This window comes from Galeopterus variegatus, unplaced genomic scaffold (assembly GCF_000696425.1).
Source record: "Galeopterus variegatus unplaced genomic scaffold, G_variegatus-3.0.2 Scaffold4202, whole genome shotgun sequence".
NCBI lineage: Eukaryota > Metazoa > Chordata > Mammalia > Dermoptera > Cynocephalidae > Galeopterus > Galeopterus variegatus.
Window position 1 is genome coordinate 21,282 of NW_007730313.1, and position 9,633 is coordinate 30,914.

The window sequence follows — 9,633 nt, forward strand, 5'->3', positions numbered from 1 at the left end:
TCTTCATCTATAAAATGAGTGTAATAATAGCACTTACTTTATTATAAGTTGTTGTGAGAATTCAATGATGTAATCTATATAAAATGCTTAGAACGATGCTTAGCGTGCTGTAGTTGCTGAAATTGGCTTATTGTTCTGCTATTGGCTCTCAGGCTTCCTCTTGTTTAAACTGAGGCATGGCTATCGCATTGCTTGATATAATGCACTTGGGAATATGAAATATTGGGCCACATGACAAGGGACAATGTATTCTAGTACAGTGGTATTAAGTTTCAATTTCATAACACAACTGAGAAAACAAAGTTAGTAAAGGTTGGAATTTTTCTAGATGGTGGCAGTGACAAAAATACAGCCAACACAACAGATTTGAATCCCTTTATTACCAAAATCTGCTTTATGAAATCTTTTCTATGGCACGTTTACTTTAAGCAGTCAGGAAGTTTTAGGTGATAAAATCTGTCTTGTAATTTTAAAAAAGACAATGGTAGTGATAAATCCTGTTGTACTGAGGATGTAGAAAACCTACTTCAACTTTGTGCTCGAACTGCCTCTTGTTTTCTGTCCATTGTCCTCTACCAATTTCCCTTATGCTTTCCTCAGGCCAAGACTGTGCCTGGACATGTTTGGGAATTGCTCTTAGCCTGATGGACCAGTCACTGGAAAGCTGTAGCTTCTTCCTTCCCCTCCCCCTCCCCCAATGTGCTATTCTTGTCAACCAAGGTGAAAAAAATTGCCTTCTGGATCATTATCCATTGGCTTGAGTGTGGAGCTGAAGTGGGGGTGGATTTGAATCACACCTACACTTGCCTAAGAAGCTGTTGCTTTTATTGTGGTATTAGGTGCTTTATAGATGCACCTAATTAGCTTGTAATTAATGCTATGTGCTAATGTTGAGCTGTTTTGCTTAAAAAATATTTTATTATACTAATCATTGTGGAGTAATGGTTTAAAATGTTTCTGAGGTTAATAAATGCCTAGATAGAAATCAAACCCAAGTTATAGCTAGGTACAAGATGGTCCTCTGCTATGCTTTAAAGAAAGACTAAAAAAAACACACATATGGAATTATTTCTGTTACAGCAATGTCCAAGAGAACTTTCTGTGATAGTGAAAATTTCTGTATCTGTGCTGTCCAATGATAGCTGGAAATGTGGGTATTAAACACTTGAAAAATAGATAGTATGATTGAGGAACCCAGTTTTTTATTTTATTTAATTCTAATATATTTAAATAGTCACATGTGACTAATGGATATCATATTGGATAGTAAGTTTAGAATATAATTAAAAGTCACTTAACCTAAATTTCATTTTCCTAATGTGCTAAAGGTTTGAATTAGGCCAGTGGTTTTCTCAACCTTGACTGCACTATAAAATCATTTAAGGAGCACTGAAAAATACTGACGTTTGGGATCCCTATCCCAATATTATTTAGTTGGTCTGAGTGTGCTGTCTAGGCATTGAGATTTTTTAAAGCCACCTGGATAATTCTAAAGTACAGTCAGGTTTGAGAACCATCATCAAACTAGATAGGTTTCCTTCCAGTTCTACATTTATCTGTGTTGCAGGGAACCCTGAGCATTTTCTAATTGTTAAACCTTTCCTTTTTTTCTGCTCGAGAAACCATTTTAGAAATTTTATGCTTGACTGTCTTAATAGCAAACTCTGGCTCCTGCAACTTAGCTTGCCTGCTTCCTGCACCCGCCTGTATCCATGTGCTAATAGGAGACAACAACAGTCTCATACCACCCTATGGTCTGGATGCAAATTAGGCTCCAGAGCTGACCAATGGACTGTGTCCCATAATTAGCCAATATGAGTTAGCAGGACTGCATCCCTCATTTACATAAGAGGACCTGAATGGAAACTTGGGTGGGAAGTTAGGGTGGGAATTTTGGCTATATGAGACTGCCTCTTTCCTTTGTTCAGGGAGACACTGATGTAGGAGTCTTCACTTCCCAGTGCTCTCCTTGCTTGCAAGCAATGAAGCACTGTAAAATCAAAAAGAGCTGTAACACCAAAAAGAGCTGTAACACCAAAAAGAGCTGTAACACCAAAAAGAGCTGTAACACCAAAAAGAACTGCCAAATATTAAAACAGCTATAAAACCAATGTTGGTCTTGGATTCCTCTGTGCCAGTGCCTCACAACATCTGCATGTTATACTATATTTAGAATTCTATAAGGCAAACAGGGCACTTGTTACTTAAGCTTGTTGCAATAGAAAATTACATATGAATATAGGCTTTGTACAAAGGCTATTTATCCTAAAATGTACCTGAAACTTAATTATTTGAAAATATTAATCCAAGTTGATTTGATATCCTCCTCTTTGGAGTTTTTCCCTGGTTGTTACAGACCAGGGGTTTAAGGTATAGACAAGGAAGAGGCTATGTGTATGTACTTGTTTTGGTATCTGACTGGAGCCTTGTATCAAGGTTTGGCCATCTGCCCACAAACCTGTATGGGGTGACCTCAGTGAGTAATCCAAGCTGCAAGTTTATGGAGAACTCAGTAGGAGGTCTTTGGGCAAATCATCTGGAGCACCACGCAACAACTGCTGAGTTTGTATCTTCCCTGGGATTAGAAAAATAAAGTTTTTGGCCAAAGCATTTTCTCTGAAAGCTACTATAGAAATAGTTCCAGGAAGTATCAGGACAATTGTTCCCAGGACACTTAAGGCCTCATACAAATGCACATTTCTTCTAGCTAATAAATGCCACAAATAAAAAGTAAAATAGGTGCAAGTATTCAGGGCTTTTTAAAAACTATTCAGTTTCAAAAGTTAGTTTGACTCATAACAGGTTTTATTTATTTTTTGTGTGTGGCTCTTGACTGATGTAATATTTTTACATATTTTAACAGGAAAACAAAGAACTACATATAGTCAAAATGTTGGAGATCAACAAGAAAGTGTTGGGAGGATCACTTTACTAGACTGCTTTATTTACCATCACTTTAAGAGAACAGACAATACACCAGTTGAACAGAACAGAGTCCAGGACCAAACTCTATGTATCTTTATACAACTGACATTACAGATGTTCTATTACAAACCAGTAGGGGAAAGGACTACTGGGTAAATGTTAATTGGGAAAATGCTTATCTATACATACAAAATAAAACAAAATAAAATAAAAGTAGATCCCTACCTCACAGCAATACACAAATCAATTCCAGGAAGATTAAAGATATAAACGTGGAAAGTAAAACTTTTAGATAAATTGTAGAATATAAATTATTCTCTACCCCTTAGATCATAGAGATAAGACAAAAACACCAACAGAAAAGACTGAAATCTACCTACACAAAATTTAAAACTTCTATACATTACTATTGCAAAGACAAAATTAAAGTAAACTCACAGAATGGGAAAATATATTTGCAACACACAGTTGACAAAAATTGAAGGCTCTTACAGAGCAGTAAGTAACAAGGCCAAAAGAGAAAATGGTAAACAATTCAAACAAGTATTCATAGAAGAGGGAATCACATTTGCCAAAAAACATGTGAAAAGATGCTCAGCCTCTCCAGTAATCAGGTAAATTGAGTTTTAAAATATATACCATTTCGGGCCGGCCCGGTGGCTCACTGCTACAGTGCGCCACTTGAGAGCGCAGCGGCACTCCCGCCGAGGGTTCGGATCCCACATACAGACCGGCCGCTCACTGGCTGAGTGAGGTGCGGGCGCAACACCGAGGGTTGCGATCCCGTTGCCGGTCCTGGTCCGGTACGGGCACGACACTGAGGGTTGCGATCCGTTGCCGGTCACGAAAAAAAGACAAAAAGGAAAAAAAAATAAAATATATACCATTTCAAACCCACCTGATTGGCAAAACGTATAAAATCTGACAATATCAAGAGCTGGTAAGGATGTGGAACAATGGGAATTCTCCAACACTGCTAATGGGAGTGAAGTTGGCACAATCACTTTGGAAAGCAATTTGGCAATACCTAGACAGGTCGAAGGTGTGCATATCCTGTAATCCAGCAATATTACTTGTGAATGTTTTGCACATGTGTGCAAGGTGACAGTTATAGAAATATCCATTGAATTATTCCTCATAAAAACAAAATGTTGAAAAGAAAATTACTGTTATTGGAAAAATGCTAAGCAAGTTGTGGTGTAGACCTACAAATTAGTGAATTAGAACTGTGTGTATCAATATGGATATGTCTCAACATAATGTTTAGTGAAAAACTAATTGTAGAAGGATATGCAATATGTTATTTATATAAACCTTAAAGCAAGCACAATAATACTATTTATTGTTCATAGGGAATTATATGGTGGGATATTCACAAAGTTCATGTAAGAATTCATATTATTTTTCAATTTTATTTTTTCATGAACTTTTTGTAGTACACTCGTACATGTAGATTATATAAAAACATTTATGGTTATGTTTACTTTGAGGGAGGAGAAGAAGATTGGGAGAAAAACAGAAAGGATTTCAAATGTATCTAAAATGTCTTATTTATCAAGAGGAGTGATGAGTTTACAGGTGTTCATTATAGTATATAGTTTAGACTCTCCAAAATGCTTCGTCAAGAAATAAAGGGCAGTGGGTTGACAATCCCCCAAAGAACAGCCAATGAAAAGATGTTGGTGATTTTTTTTAATTTAATTTTTTGAACAGTTTTATGAAAATGTTTAAGGATTTTTTTAACTGGGAACTTTTTTAAAAAATTGAAACAGTTGATTGTGCATATATGTGGGGTACTGTGTTGAATATCAATACCTGTGTGCAATATGTGGTGCTCAAGTCAGGATAATTAGTATATTCAACATTATACAATGTGATTGTTTTTCATGGCCCTTTACCAGTTTCTCCCTTACCTCCCTCCCCCTCCCCCTTTTCCACCTCTGGTACCTCAGTTCTGTTCTCTCCTTTTGAAAGTTCAACGTATTATTGTGATTGTTGTATCTTTCTTTTAAAAATTTATTTGAGTTTTTTTTAGCTCCTACTTGTGAGTGGGGCCATGAGGTATTCTTTATCTGTGCCTGGTTTATTTTACTTAACACAATGCTCTCTAAGTTCAAGATGTCAGTCATTAAAAAAAGAAAACCACAAGAAACTCTATATTAGACAATATAACATAGTTACTGAGCTTGTATGTGTGGTGGGTGTGGATCTCAGCCCAAATTCAGGTGTGTGGAAAATAATTCTTAATTTTAATAAAGATCAATATCTTTTCTGTTGCAAGTCCCTCAATCAGGCCTCAGTCAGTTGTAGGAAAGGAAGAGGAAACTTTGGTTTTGAGTGTGATCTGTCTTGGAGACCCCTTCTGGTTCCACTCTCCTAACTGGCCCCCTGTTGCTGATTGCCACAAGATGTGTGCCCTCCACCTGAGGGCTCGCTATGCTTTTCCCCAGCCATGCTTTGGTAGCAGAAATCCTTTTGTGAGAATGTCTGGCCTGGCCTTGACTGCCTTGGCAGAGGTGTAGTAAGAAGCATTAGTTGCTATTTCAAAAATATTACTCTATTATAAACTTACCTTCCTCAAGGGAGCTTAGAATTTACAAAGGAGAAGAACATACAGAAAAAAAGGTAGCTACTTAGGCAAATATGGCTAGAATTAAAGAGTTATCTGATTAATAATTTTTAAGAGCTTACTTTTTTTTTAACACATGCAAGACTGCTAAAAAATATTACATTTCAACTCAACATCTTGTCAGAAACTTTGTTTCTATCTGGTAATAAATGACAACTTTTGAATGTGAACTAAAGAACAAATGTTTGGGAAAATATGCAGATGCATTAGAATGTCTTCAGATTCAGCCAGAGCTGTTAGAATTTTGAATTCCCCATTCAGGCATGGTTAAGACATGGGTATCACTGTGAGCAGATCTACATAAGATGAATGAGGCTCTGGTCCCTAGAAAGTTCTACTATTTTTTGCCAGGTCCTGATGTGGCTGTTCCATGGGAAACAGTCCTCTGACTCTCCTAGCCTGATTTAAAGGACAGAACCAGGTTTATCTTAAGGAGTTTGGGATGTATTCAGGAGTCTTTTGGTCCTATAGATTCTCTCTATCTACTTCCTATTATCTGCAAATCTTTTGTGACAGGACACTAATGTTTTTTTTTTAATTCACAATTGGAGATACCTTTAACAACAAGTACCTGGTATGGGGACAACAGTGGCTGAAACTTGTTCTCACTCAGCTGGTAATTCTCCAGTGTGTCCTCCAGACCAGCACCACCAGCATCACTTGCGGACTTGTTAGAAATGCAAATTCTTGGACTCCACCTCAGACCTCCTGAATTAGAAACTATGGAGGCAAAGCCCAGCACACTACACTCCGAAGACCTCTGTGCTAAACTGAACAATAAACAAATGACAAAAATAGAACTGATAGCACCTCCCAGCCCCAACTTAATTGGAAGTGAAGTTGATAGACAAAGCAGAGGAACCTTGAGGCCGGAGAAGAAGGTGAATTGTGTCACACAGTGGTTAATAGGAACGATATGTGAGGGTGCAACTGTCCTTCTTGGCTGCTCAGTGGAACAGTGTTGAAGCCAATATTGCCACCTGTGGTATGCTAATACGTAACTTGTTGAACTGCTGACTAACCACTGACAACCTACTGTGTGCCAGGCACGAGAGAAACAATGAATAAGCTTTGAGAGTCTAGTGGGAGAAACAAGTACATAATCAAGCAACTACCCTTGTTGTAGCTCTTGTGACAGTGTATTGGAAGTTATGGAAGCCAGATGAAGGACTCCTAATGCAGACTTGGAGAGGGAGGGTGATCAGGGAACATCCTGAGACCTAAAGCATAGATATGTGTCAGGTTAAGGGAGTGGAGCTCAGGGGACAGAATTCATTGACTTTTCTTTTTTTAATAAAGAAGCTCTGTTTCAGATGATTTATCAATCTCTATCATTACACATAGGACATTAAAAAATGCCCAAGACATTTCCTAATTTGTCAAGAAGTGAAATATAATGAAATAAGAAAACAAGTCAGAACCTGATTACCCACCAAAGTTACAAAATGTGATTTAAAAATACTACAAGATATCTTTGTAATGAAGTTACATGTAATGAAGTTGCTTGTTTGATCAATGTTTCAAGAAATAAATGGTAGTTTCTTTAATCTATTAAAGCAGATTTTTGTTGAGTGACTCTCTTTGACATTCATTGAACATCTACTACAAGCCAAATGATAATGGGAGATCAACTACTGCCACAGGGTCTTGAAAAAAGTTGGTAATTAAAAAAATAGTATTATCAATAAAGAATAAGGCTCATTGTATATCGGGGGTCTTAAACACACTAGAAGGCCCCTGCTACACACTAGGCCTTATTGCCATAGGCTTCTTTCTCTTTCTCTCCACATAACTTCTTTAATAGAAATTTTCCCCCGAGAGGGATTTTTCTTCAGTGTACATTTCCAAGTTTGTACCCTCAACCATCAGAAAACTGTTCTAGATCCATGGGTCTCAAATCTGTCAGATCTAATGCTCATTTCTACAGTAAGTACTTTTGCTATACACCTTTGACTATCAGAAAATGAAATGGTTGGGCCGGCCCGTGGCTCACTTGGGAGAGTGTGGTGCTGATAACACCAAGGCCACGGGTTTGGATCCTGTATAGGGATGGCCAGTAGGCCACTTGGGAGAGCATGGCGCTGACAACAACAAGTCAAGGGTTAAGATTCCTTACTGGTCATCTTTTTTAAAAAAAAGGAAAAAAAAAAAAAGAAATGAAATAGTTATAACTACTTTCTTGGTATTGTGTTGATTTTTTTGAAATTGCATGTAGGGATATTTTAAAAATAAATTTCAGTACATGCAGTAGAATATAACTCCACTAGACTAAGACTCAATGAAGTTATACGTCAGGCACTTGTATACTTTTGTAGGATCACCTTGAATGCTACAGCTACAAATGAAGACTGATAGCTGTGTTGTTTTTCCCAAATTGTGACCAAATTGGTAAAATCCGAACAAAGCAATGCATGATAGTCTCTCAATTTATGTGGCAGTTGTATTCCTGGAAATTTCAGTGAATATTAAAGCCATACACAAATGCTTGCTTGCTTGCTTTTTAAGGTAAAAGAAAACATAAGTCCTTTGCCTAGGTAATTATAAATGGGTTTTTCAGCAACATGAATGTTCTTGGGACATTGAAGTTCCTGTGAGGTTATTTTCTGTTGCGTGGGACCATGCCTTTCAACACAGGCAGATTAGCATCCCTGCCCGTTGGCCGATAATCAAAGACTTGCCAAAATTTCCAAAATGCTTTCCAGGATACAGTGAAAACCATCCTCCCCACATACCTTGAGAGTAATTTTAGTATCTAGATGAATTTTATCTTCCCCTTTCTCAAACCAGGCTTGCAGCTAGTGGCCAAAATAGAAAACATCTGAAGCTCATTTAACACAAATGCCTTTGACTGAGAAATTTATCTGTTTTTCTTCCAGCGATAATTTACCTCCTGTTAAAACAAATGCCTCATCTAAGGGAGAAAATTGTGGAGTTGTAAAATTCAGTAGCAATTTTGATGATAGGAATTTTGCCAGCCGAACCTTCCAAGTTGCCTCTTGCAACTTCAAAGGAGTACATATGAGGGCCAGAAGGTGGTGTTCTGCACCTTTAAACCAAGAGTAATGGTGGGGTCTGGCCATCTGGACAGCTGCAGGAATTCCAGGAAGTCACTTACTTCTAGGTAAGTGACTTACACAAACCTTAAGCTAAGTCACCTGGCCTGGCTGTAAGAAAGCAAAACTGTAAACCGAAATTAAATAGGTGTTCACTCAGGGTCCCAGCAGGAAATGGCACACTCGAGTTAGGATAATTCAAGGAGGTACTAATAAGGCGGTTGTTTACAAAGATGTGGATAGGGTGAGGGAAAGCACAGGGATGGTGCAGGACTCTGAGGGCTGTTACTGCCTGTAGGCCGGAAGGGACAGGGGAGGGAGGAAGTCCTGAAACCTGGAAGGAATAGGTCATTCAGAGCAGCTGCCTTGAGAGGAGCTGTTTCCTTTGTGGAAGAATGCAGTTTAAGGTGACTTTACAGGAAGAGAATTGGGGAAATCTCCTTTCTCCCTCTGTCCACTATTGGGGAGAATGAACTCAGTGGGGATCCAGAGGGCAAAGGAGCCTGTTGGTGTAGTTGATGGAGGTCCACCTCTTGCACAGTGAGAAGGGTGGAGAAGGTAGAGAGTGGTCCTGGGGGAAAAAAGCCTGATACTTGTTGTGCTAGGTGTTTTCTAATTCTTTAATGGGACTTTTAGAATGCTAGGACGTTGATAATTGGTAGTCTTATTCTTTCCCCTTAAAGGCAAACATATTTACCTACCTCTATCATGCATGCATGTAAAGACCAAGCTGAACACACTACACATAGTGTGCAATTAACTTTGACAAATGAAAATGAGAAAATTTTGCTCACCCATAGGTCAAGAAGATGATAAGTAGAGTTAGTAGAAAACAATTCTAGAAATTACATTTAATCTTAGACTACACCCTGGTCCCCACCAATATTCATTCGGTCCTTCGTAATCGAAAGCAACCTGGTATAGAAGAAAGACCACTACTGTGGAGTCAGACCTGGGTTTGCAAATTGACTTTGCATGGCTAGCAGGATGGAAACTTGGCCCAACAACTTTACTTCTAAGCCTTGG